Below are 12,643 nucleotides of genomic sequence, written 5' to 3'. Positions count from 1 at the left end.
CTTAAAAAATCATTCGATCCTATTTCCAAGACTGTTTAATAATAATTACCTGATGAACCCAAGTAATATGATGTCACTTGACTTTGACCTTGACCTACTGACCTTCTTTCTTGTTTTTTAAGATACAGCCTTGAAATTTTGATGACATACACAGTTTTGCACACCAATCGTAAAACTGAATATCATTGACCATGAATGTGACCTACTGACTTTCTTAATATGTTATCATCAGTTTGATCTTTGAAACATGTAGCTCATATTACTCAAGTTAGCGATCCAGGATTATCATGACCCTCTTGTATTTTTGACTAATCATTTGATTATAGACAGCCTGTAAATAAAGACATTTTTTTAGCTGAGCTGTAAGAAGTAAATGGAGAGTTATCCTACTCACCATTTTGTCAGCATCTTTGTTCTCATCCACAACTTTGATAAACTTTCGATCCACTTTCATTTTATCTCGTTATTACAGGGGGGAGTGGGTAACAGAGTTGCCCTTGTCTGTCCATCTGTCAGTCCTGAATTTGTGTTATGCATATCTCAAAATGTATTTGACCAAGAGTCATCAAACTTCACAAGATTGTGATTCAGCATATGAAGTTGTGCTGTGTGTGTTTTAATTGGGATTGCTACACAGCCAGACCAGAGTTATGGCCCTTGACTTAGTCAAAAATCTGCATGAAAGTTGCTTAAAAGTTGTGTTGCATTCATTCAGTTTTAGAGGTTTTAGCCCACCTGTCATGTAGTGACAAGGTGAGGTTGAACTTTTGTGATCATCTTTCGTCAGTCGTCCGTCTGTCCACAATCTCTTGTGAACACGATAGAGACTACATTTTGCAATTGATTTTAATCAAACTTGCACATAACTTGTATTGGCATAATATCTCGGTACCTTTCGAAAGCTGGCTAGATCCCTTCATGGGTTCCAGAGTAATGGCCCCTTAAAGGGCCAAAATTTGCTATTTTGGCTAGTGAACATGATAGAGGCCACATTTTTAGCTCACCTGAGCACGAAGTGCTCAAAGGTGAGCTTTTGTGATCGCGGTGTCCATCGTCAGTCATCCGTCCTTGTTGTCATCGTCAACAATTTGACTGTTAACACTCTAGAGGCCACAATTTTGAGCCAATCTTAATGAAACTTGGTCAGAATGGTACCCTCAATAAAATCGTGGAGGAGTTCGACATTGGGTCATCTGGGGTCAAAAACTAGGTCACCAGGTCAAATCAAAAGAAAAGGTTGTTAACACTCTAGAGGTCGCAATTTGGGCCCAATCAATGAAACTTGGTCAGAATGTAACCCTTGATAAAATCTTGGACGAGTTTGATATTGAGCATATCTTAATGAAACTTGGTCAGAATGTTAATCTTGATGATCTATAGGTCGTGTTCAAATCTGGGTCTGGTGGGTCAAAAACTAGGTCACCAGGTCAAATCAAAGGAAAAGCTTGTTAACACTGTAGAGGCCACATTTATGACTGTATCTTCATGAAACTTGGTCAGAATGGTAATCTTGATGATCTCAAGATCCAGTTTGAATCTGGGTCATGTTGGGTCAAAAACTACGTCACTAGGTTAAATCAAAGAAAAAGCTGGTTTACACTTTAGAGGCCACATTTATGACCATATCTTAATGAAACTTGGTCAGAATGTTAATTTTGATGATCTTTAGGTCAGTAGGTCAGGTGAGCGATTCAAGGCCTTAATGGCCCTCTTGTTAAGATACAGCCTTGATATTTGGATGACGTACAGTTTTGCACACCGATCTTAAAACTGACTTTCATTGACCATGTATATGATCTACTTCCTAATATTTTAGCATCAGTTAGCCATTTTAAACATGTGGCTCATATAACTCAGGTGAGCGATTCAGGGTCATCATGACCCTCTTGTTGTAATGATTTTAATCAAACTTGCACACAACTTGTATTGGCATAATATCTAGGATCCTTCTGAAAACTGGCCAGATCCCATTATGGGTTCCAGAGTTATGGTCCCTTAAAGGGTCAATATTTGCTATTAGATACTTCATTTATGGTTTGATTTGATGCAAACTTGCAAAATATCTTTAACAACAATAGATCTTGGAATCCATGATGAATCCATCAGATCCAATCATAGGTTCCGGATGTTACGACCCCTGATTGACCCATGAAAGAGCCAAAATTTGTAAATTTTAACCTTATGAACACGATAGAAGTGACATTTTACATTTGATTTTAACCACATGTACACACAACTTTAGTCACATTAAGATCTCGGGTCCTTTTGAAAACTGGCTAGATTCCGTCATGGGTTCTAGAGAAACTGCCTCTGAAAGGGACAGAAGTTTCTGTTTTGGCACTTTTAGCAATATAAAGGTTCATTTATGCTTTGATTTGATACAACTTGCTAGGCCAAGTTTGAAACTGGATCATGTAGGGTCAAAAACTAGGTCACCAGGTCAAAACAAGGAAAAGCTTGTTTAACACCCTATAGGCCACATTTATGACCCTATCTTCATGAGACTTGGCCAGAATGTGTATCTTGTCGATTCCTGTGCCAAGTTCGAAACTGGGTCATGTAGGGTCAAAAACTAGGTCACCCGGTCAAATTAAGGAAAAGCTTGTTAACACTGTAGAAGCCACATTTATGACCCTATCTTCATGAAAATTGGTCAGAATGTTTATCTTGATGATTCCAAGGCCAAGTTTAGCAGGTGAGCGATATAGGGTCATCATGACGCTCTTGTTTTAACGATTTTGTCTACCTTGGTGAAAATAAGCAGGGGAGATTTTGTCCTTTGTGGTGGTTGGATTTTGACACCTTTGGAAATATTCCCTATAAGCTAATATCTCGGTTATTATTAATCAGATGTTAAAGAAACTTCAAACATGCATTGCCGATCTTAATACCAGCTGAATGTTACAGGCTCCATAACTCTTGCCTTCAGTTTTATAAAACTATGCCCCTCTTTGTAATTAGCCTTTATTTTAAAACAACCCCGGAAGCCTAGTGGTAGAGTGCCAGATTTGAGTGCGGGAGGTCGTGGGTTCACTTCAATGATATGAAAAATGGTACTAGGAGCTTCCTTGTTTGACACTTGGCATTAATAGAACAGTAATAGGACTGGTAAGCCCAGTTTCAGTATGATATGATTGGAAGGGATATGTCGCGTGTTTATGGTATGATATGATTGGAAGGGATATGTCGCGTGTTTATGGTATGATATTTCAGTGAGGCAGCACTAAAAAGTTTGGCATTGTGTTTACTGCTACAAGTAGACATCTGTGTTAAAAGAAGACGCTAAACCCGAACATACACTCTTTTATAACTGCAATTGTCAGTAAGTTAGTATCTAACTTTAATGTATATGTCACACAAAAAATTTCATATACTATGGTAATACCAACTGAGTGACAAACATCCGGTAACTTAATGAAATAAGCTCCTTTTTGCGACTGAACATGTTTTCCATATTTATATCGCCTGAGCACATATTGCTCATTGTAAGCTTTAAGGATCGTTAGATATGGGTTTGTTTGTGTTCGGCAATTGTTTAAAAAAAGATACATCCTAAATTATGAAGTTGACCGTCTACAAAATTTGTTCAAATGATTCTGTTTTGTAAACAGAGGGCTTGGTTAGGTTTCCTTATATGGCTTCGTGGAAAACTTTTAAAGTCTTCTGTGAAACGGCCGGTCGGATTTCAAAATAATTTCACGGCAATGTTTCTTGAGTGAACCTCTACCAGATAATATTTATGGAACAACTCTGTTAACGATGTGAATTCTAAATTTGTACTGATTATTCCTACTGTCATACGATTCATGAAATAAGGGTAAAAATCACAAAAACAAATTTCATGAAAAAAAAGGAAAAGACTGTATAAAGACAGAAGAAAGTGAAACACATATATTACAACGAAAAAACCATAAAACCATAAAAATACCTATCACTTATAGTAAGTGGGGTAACATATCTTTTATGACCCGCCTTGAAACAACACTGACCGGATATTGTTTACCCCTAGGCAATATTGTAGTACACAATAAAAGTCAAAGGGTAATTTTAAGATATTTGTTACAATTAAATCGAATAATAGATATCGCAATTTTTTAAAACGAATGATTAAAGAATGTACCAAAAACATGCATTAATTTAAGAATACAGAATAATATATACAAAGAAGGTTCGGAAAGAAGCAGAATTATTAGTTCATCAAGGCTATCTTTCAAATTAAAGCTTGATCATATTATGAATAATAGAAAATGTTTTTTTTTTTCTTTTTTATACGTCCGTTTGAAAAACGGGACGTATTATGGGAACGCCCCTGGCGGGCGGGCGGGCGGGCGGCGTCTACAGACCTTGTCCGGAGCATATCTTCTACATGCATGAAGGGATTTTGATGAAACTTGGCACAGTTGTTCACCATCATGAGACGGAGTGTCATGCGCAAGAACCAGGTCCCTAGGTCTAAGATCAAGGTCACACTTAGAGGTCAAAGGTCAAATTCAAGAATGACTTTGTCCGGAGCATATCTTCATGCATAGAGGGATTTTGATGAAAGTTGGCACAATTGTTCATCATCATGAGAAGGAGTGTCATGCGCAAGAACCAGGTCCCTAGGTCTAAGGTCAAGGTCACACTTAGAGGTCAAAGGATACAAGAATGAAAGCTTTGTCCGGAGCATTTCTTCTTCATGCATAGAGGGATTTTGATATAACTTGGCACAAATGTTCACCACCATGAGGCGGAGTGTCATGCACAAGAACCAGGTCTCTAGGTCTAAGGTCAAGGTCACACTTAGAGGTCAAAGGATACAAGAATCAAAACCTTGTCCGGAGCATGTCTTCTTCATGCATAGAGGGATTTTGATATAACTTGGCACAAATGTTCACCACCACGAGGCGTAGTGTCATGCGCAAGAACCAGGTCCCTAGGTCTAAGGTCAAGGTCACACTTAGAGGCCAAAGGTCAGATACAAGAATGACTTTGTCTGAAGCATTTCTTCTTCATGCATGGAGGGATTTTGATGTAACTTGACACAATTATACACCATCATGAGACGAAGTGTCATGCGCAGTTCCCTTCTTTCGAATTACTTCCCTTTGTTGTTACTATAAATAGCTTATATTGTAACTTTTTCATTTCTAGTCATAGGGAAAAATCGAGACCACTTTTCTGTAGTACAAAATGCATGCTACATCCAATTTTGAGGTGTATTTTGACCAGTCTCTACCTGGTAAAGATTTTTGTGAGGACTTACAATTTTTTTTTTTATTTTATTTTTTTTTTTTATTTTTTTTTTTTTAAGATTAACTTCCCTTAGTTGTTACTGTAAATAACTTATATTGTAACTTTTTTATAATTGACCATAGGGAAAAACCAAGACCACTTTTCTGTGGTACAACATAGATGTTACTTTCCAATTTTAGGTGTATTTTAAGGTATCTCTACCTGGTAAGGATTTTTTTTTGTGGACTTAGAAAAACAAAACACTTAGTTATTACTAAACAACGACAAAGTTAAAATTCCATTTGCAAATACAGGTGCTAGAGTAAAGAAATTTGCTGTGACGGGCGTATATTGTGACATTCTTGCACTCTTGTTAAAAATTATTAAAAATCCCATATGAAGTAAAAAAGATGAACGCGTCGGAGATAGGACCCGGACCGCCGCGGCAATAAAAAAGTCTCCTGATCGTTCGACAAAAAATAATATAGGTATCTTGAAATTAATAAATTAATCATCGTTATATTTCTTAAGAACTCAATTACTGACAGACTATATTTTACGGAAAACGAGAATTAGTTGCTTTAAGTATAGTTTGCGATGAAAATTAAAAGCTGAGGGGATTTCAAAAAATGTTGATACTAACGTGCTGTCGTAGAAACTCATTACGAACACAAGGACGGCTTTTTTTTCATGGACTTCTATATGGTTTCAATAGCTATGTACATTGAAAATTTCAACACAGTTGGTTTTGTTATAGCGGAGTTCCATGCGTTTTAACATACCAAACTGGTTTACACTGGTGTTGTTTTATCGTAAGCAAGGAGGCTCCAGGTAAGAGAGAAATTAGATCCTACATAAAGATGCGTTGATTTACCAGCCAAGCAAATTCTGCAAGAATTTATGGTGATTCTTCCCCAACTAAAGTCACTGCATGTTTATAGGTGGGTTTATTTAATGTGGGGGAATCTGCCTCATGTAGGCGCCCTAAAACGCCAACATCCTCTCATAACTTTGCTGCCATTGTAGCAGAAGACTTGAGATATCCTGCTTCCTAAACAGATGCACCAGTGGACATTTTATCGGGATGTCCATGAGTTCTTATTGCTGATTGTAAGCCCTTAAAGCCAAGTGAGCATGTGGGGGCTTGTTGAAAGCATTTGTCCCTCTGAACATTTGTGAACGGAGCTGCGGGGTTCGTATTCTGTGTGCTCACCCTACCCACTGTCGATGATTTATCGTTTGTTGATGTTGGCTCTTCTTGGTGACTTGGCTTGTTTTTAGCTCGACTTTTTGAAGAAAATGTAGAGCTATTGTACTCGCCCCGGCGTCGGCGTCGGCGTCGGCGTCTGCGTTGGTTAAAGTTTTTGATAAAGTCAAATATCTCTGTTACTATTAAAGCTATTGACTTGAAACTTAAAATACTTATTTACTATCAAAGTCTACACCAGGAGAAACAATCCCCATAACTCTGGTTTGAATTTTGACAGAATTATGCCCCTTTTTAACTTAGAATTTTTGGTTAAAGTTTTTGATAAAGTCAAATATCTCTGTTACTATCAAAGCTATTGACTTGAAACTTAAAATACTTATTTACTATCAAAGTCTACACCAGGAGAAACAATCCCCATAGCTCTGGTTTGAATTTTGACAGAATTATGCCCCTTTTTAACTTAGAATTTTTGGTTAAAGTTTTTGATAAAGTCAAATATCTCTGTTACTATCAAAGCTATGGACTTGAAACTTAAAATACTTATTTATTATCAAAGTCTACACCAGGAGAAATAATCCCCGTAACACTGAATTGAATTTTGACAGAATTATGCCCCCTTTTAACTTAGAAATTTTGTTAAATTATTTGATAAAGTCAAATATCTCTGTTACTTTTAAAGCTTTTTACTTGAAACTCAAAATAGTTATTTACTATCAAAATCTACACCAGGAGAAACAATTCCTATAACTCTGGGTTGAATTTTGACAAAATTATGCCCCTTTTTAACTTAGAATTTTTAGTTAAAGTTTTTGATGAAGTCAAATATCTCTGTTACTATCAAAGCTTTTGACTTGAAACTTAAAATAGTTATTTACCATCATAGTCTACACCAGGAGAAACAATCCCCATAACTCTGATTTGAATTTTGACAGAATTATGCCCCTTTTAACTTAGTTTTTTTTGTTAACATTTTTGATAAAGTCAAGTATCTCTGTTACTATTAAAGCTTTTGACTTGAAACTCAAAATAGTTATTTACTATCAAAGTCTACACCAAGAGACACAATTCTTATAACTATAATTTGAATTTTGATAGAGTTATGCCCCTTTTTAACTTGGATTTTTTTTTTACTGACAAAGCTCAAATTCAGAGTCAAGCACTGAGAAAAGTCGAGCGCGCTGTCTTACGGACAGCTCTTGTTATTTCCCATTTTTTACCTGATGTTTTGTAAAACCCCGTGTTCTGTATTTTTGCAGTACAATGTAATTATATTGTATTTGCTCGTTTCTGTACACTACACTACCACATAATTTTATATGTTTTTTTCTCTCAATTTAAATTTTAACCATCCTGATTTTGTGTAAAAAAACATGTTTAACATCTTGCATTAATGATCCACAATTGCACGTTGGACGTTCATTTAGATGATTTAAGAAAACTTTATTGTTAAAAAGAGTACAATCATTTCTTGGATTTATCGTGATCTTTTTGCCTCTTTGAAGTATCACTGCCATGAAAATGTTTAAAATTTGGTTAATTAGTTTTTACAGGTGGTCGAGTGAATTTCAGTAAACACCACATCTTTCTAGCCAAATCTTCCACAAATAGCCCGTGTAATATTCTTGAGGTGTCATGAAGGGACCACCCTGATAATCTCACATGCCCAGACAACAAGGCAGGTGTTGCACTGAGAGATCAATTGTTCAAGTATTAATCATTTATCACTGGCATTGTAGAAACTTGCAGCAAAATATTGTTTGCTGTAAAGAAGTTTGTTTGAATGCCAGAGAAACATGTTAATCTAATGCCAATGCGGGTTAACTGTAAAGCGTATCGTCTTGGAATATTGTCAATGTGAATTTTCCAGAGCTCTCCAGTTTGATGTACTTCGTTTATAACTCGTTCCGGAACTAAAATGGAAAGTTCAGAGCTAGAGAAATGTATTTATGTCTAAGTCACTCTACTTTTGCTCGATTTATTTTAGAATATACTAAAGGCGGTTGCTTTTCTGAGTTTTTAACCTCAAACCAACATATTTCAGGACCTAATATCTCTTAAAAACATCAATCGGAAGCATCTTTGGAATCTTACCGACATAATTACATTGCATACTAACACAATATTCTTGACAGTGTTATCAATTGTCAACATCCCCAAACGACAAGTGAGCCACGCCATGAGAAAACCAACATAGTGGCTTTGCGACTAGCATGGATCCAGACCAGACTGCGCAGATGCTAGTCGCAAAGCCACTATGTTGGTCAGGATCCATGCTGTTCGCTTTCAAAGTCTATTGCAATTAGGGAAACTGTTAGCGAACAGCATGGATCCTGACCAGACTGCGCGGATGCGCAGGCTGGTCTGGATCCATGCTGGTCGCAAAGCCACTATGTTTTCTCATGGCACGGCTCAAATATTTCATAAGAACGGCTTCAGCTTTCTTAACAGTGCATCAAAAATTTTTCCACCTGCTGTGCAACCTTACAAATGCAACAAGAATTTAAACTTGTATACCAGATATCAACTTACTCTGTCAAACTTTTTTTTACACTAGCAATCCCACAAAAGAAATGTCGCGAACATTACCAGACCATATTTAACCTAAAAATGCAGTCAGAGATATTAAGCAAATGCACATAGGCTTTTGTTGATCTAGTTGACATCTGAGTGAAACATGGACAATTGAATTTGTTCAAGGCGATGAAAATGGCGTTAGAAACTAGAATGAACAGAATGTTTTCATTTTCACGTGAATAGTTCCAAATATTTCATTTTCCCTACAACAGAAGACCACAAATTAATCTTATTTAACATAAAATAATGCAATTCTTCTATTTAACCTCAACCAACATGTCGATAGAAATAACGTTGCTTTTTATCTTTTTTTCCATGTACATGTACTTGAAATTGGCATTGTGTGTACTTTCATTAGAAGCATGCAGTGTTTGCGTATTTTCTTCAATGTTTTACATGAATGTATTAAATGAGTTGATAAAGATAATAAAATACGAGGCTTTGTCGAGCATGTTGCCCTTTGTATTCATTCAATGCGGAAAGACATGAATGTAAAAATCATTTCGTCACATACCAGCATTTGATTTTGTTGTAATATCAAAATTTCACACTTATCGGACAGAAAAATCTCTATTTTTAGAAATGCTGGAAAATCTTTTCTTGCATACCAGACGGGGATTTCCTGTATTTTTACCGGTGCTGGAAAAATCCATCTTACACCCCGGGGTGTAAGATGACTCTCGTGCTTTAAATGACGTAATACGAACTACATATATGTAGAAGATTTATGTAGTTATTTATATTTTATTTCGAAAAACGGAATAAAAATCCAATACCTTGACAGTTCCTCTTTGTTCCTGATAGTATATTTCTCGATTCAAAACACGTTGTTTTATAAAAAAATCATAACGTTACGCTGGAACTGATAAAAGAAAACCGGAACTAAACATTGTTATTTGTCTTTGAAACGTCATGACGTCTTTCCTGTTTACGGACGTTGATTTCCCGCGCTTTGTTTAAATACGCTGCTATAAGAAATAGTTGTAAAAAGAAAGCCGTTCGACTGATTTTATTTTTATTATTATATCTTTATATCGGTATACAAGAAAAAGATTCTGTCACTGGTTATAGGTTCAGATGGGAATATCCGGCTCTCGGGTAACTGTTTAGGCGGTCACTCGGTAGGAACCTCGTTACCGCCTAAAAAGTTACCCTCGAGGCCGGAAATTCCCATCTGCACCTACAACCAGTGAAAGAATCTTATATTCTTGCATACCAGACGGGGTTTCCGGGTATTTTTACCGGTGCTGGAAAAATCCATCTTACACCCCGGGGTGTAAGATGACTCTCTGCTTGTAAATGACGAAATTACGAACTACATATATGTAGAAGATTTATGTAGTTAATTTATATTTTATTTCGAAAAACGGAATAAAAATTCAATACCTTGACAGTTCCTCTTTGTTCTGATAGTATATTTCTCGATTCAAAACACGTTGTTTTATAAAATTCATAACGTTACGCTGGAACTGATAAAACAAAACCGGAACTAAACATTGTTATTTGTCTTTGAAACGTCATGACGTCTTTCCTGTTTACGGACGTTGATTTCCCGCGCTTTGTTTAAATACGCTGCTATAAGAAATAGTTCTAAAAAGAAAGCCGTTCGACTGATTTTATTTTTATTATTATATCTTTATATCGGTGTACAAGAAAAAGATTCTGTCACTGGTTATAGGTTCAGATGGGAATATCCGGCTCTCGGGTAACTGTTTAGGCGGTAACTCGGTAGGAACCTCGTTACCGCCTAAACAGTTACCCTCGAGGCCGGAAATTCCCATCTGCACCTACAACCAGTGAAAGAATCTTATATTCTTGCATACCAGACGGGGTTTCCGGTATTTTTACCGGTGCTGGAAAAATCCATCTTACACCCCGGGGTGTAAGATGACTCTCATGTTGTAAATGACGTATTACGAACTACATGTATGTAGAAGATTTATGTAGTAATTTACATTTTATTTAAAAAACGGAATAAAAATTCAATACCTTGACAGTTCCTCTTTGTTTCTGATAGTATATTTCTCGATTCAAAACACGTTATTTTATCATAAATTCATAACGTTACGCTGGAACTGATAAAACAAAACCGGAACTAAACATTGTTATTTGTTTTGAAACGCCATGACGTCTTCCTGTTTGCGGACGTTGGTTTCCCGCGCTTTGTTTAAATACACTGCCATAAGATATAGTTCTAAAAAGAAAGCCGTTCGATTGATTTTATTTTTATTATTATTTCTTGAAATCGGTATGCAAGAAAAAGATTCTGTCACTGGTTATACGTGCAGATGGAAATATCCGGCTCTCGGGTAACTGTTTAGGCGGTAACTCGGTAAGAACGTCGTTACCGCCTAAAAAGTTACCCTCGAGGCCGGACATTACCATCTGCACCTATAACCAGTAAAGAATCTTATAATCTCACATGGGTTATCCCACACTCCTGTGACGGACTACTTTATGCACTGAATATACATATTATTTATGTAAAATAATTAAAAATCAGGTACCTTTATCTTTTCTCTCCGTTCCTTATAGTGTATTTCTCGATTCAAAATTCATTACTTCATGATAAGAACGTACCGTTATGCTACAAACGATAAAACTAAAGCGGAACTTTGTTATTGTGCGTCACTGAAATGTCACGACGTCACATCTGCTTACAGACGTCAATTTCCCGCGTTTTAAATAGTTTCATATTTTCATGCTTGTTTTTATTGTTTCTGTTGTGGTAAGTGAGAAATAGAATCCATTATTGGTGTTCGATGAAGATCGGAAATCCCAACCCTCGGGCGCACCGCTCAAGTCTTAAACTCGGCACAGCCTCGTTTAAGACTTGAGCGGTGCGCCCTCGGGTTGGGATTTTCTGATCTTCACCGAAGACCAATGACAGATTCTATATTTCTTTTTGCTTTACCTATCATAGACAAAGTCAACTCGACATACGTCTTTATACCATAAACGACAACGTCCAAATGTTATTATCACATGGCATTATTTCAGTAAAATGTATCCCATTCAACCTTTGCTTTATAAAATATCTTTTAAAAGCATCAGTTGTTTTCATGAAAAATACAATAGATACAACAACCACTTCTATAAATATCATTCTTTACCTGTCTTGTCTTTTACCTAACTTACATGTGTTGTATATTGAATTTAGTCCACATGTAAAATATATTGGTCCTGAACTAATATCGTACTTGCATGAGAAAAGTAGCCAAGGACCAATATTTTTTCAAAATTGAGTAAATGCAACACTTGTTCTAAATCAAATTTGTCATTGATTGCTGTACTGCCAGAGATAAGGAATACATGTACATGATGATGAATTATTTCGCACGTTTTTCTCAAGCAGGTCATGTATATGTTTGCGCCAGCACGGATCATTACTGATACCCATCTTCTTGCTAATTACCCTCGACATCTTCCATTGTTCAAGTCTTCTTTGATTCTGGCGATACAAGTTCTCATTACATACCTATGACAGTACATAGTTCAAGAGTTAAACTGCATAACTGCCAAAGTTTATGATTGTTTCACGTCGTAATCGAAATCAACAATCGCTCTCTTTGGCCTCCAAGAATATCACTGGCTTCCGTCTAGTTATTTCCTGGTTTCTTGTATTTGTCTAGAAATTTACCACCT

This window comes from Mercenaria mercenaria, chromosome 2 (assembly GCF_021730395.1).
Source record: "Mercenaria mercenaria strain notata chromosome 2, MADL_Memer_1, whole genome shotgun sequence".
Lineage (NCBI taxonomy): Eukaryota > Metazoa > Mollusca > Bivalvia > Venerida > Veneridae > Mercenaria > Mercenaria mercenaria.
The sequence above is the reverse complement of the archived record's forward strand: the minus strand, read 5'-3'. Positions refer to the sequence as shown.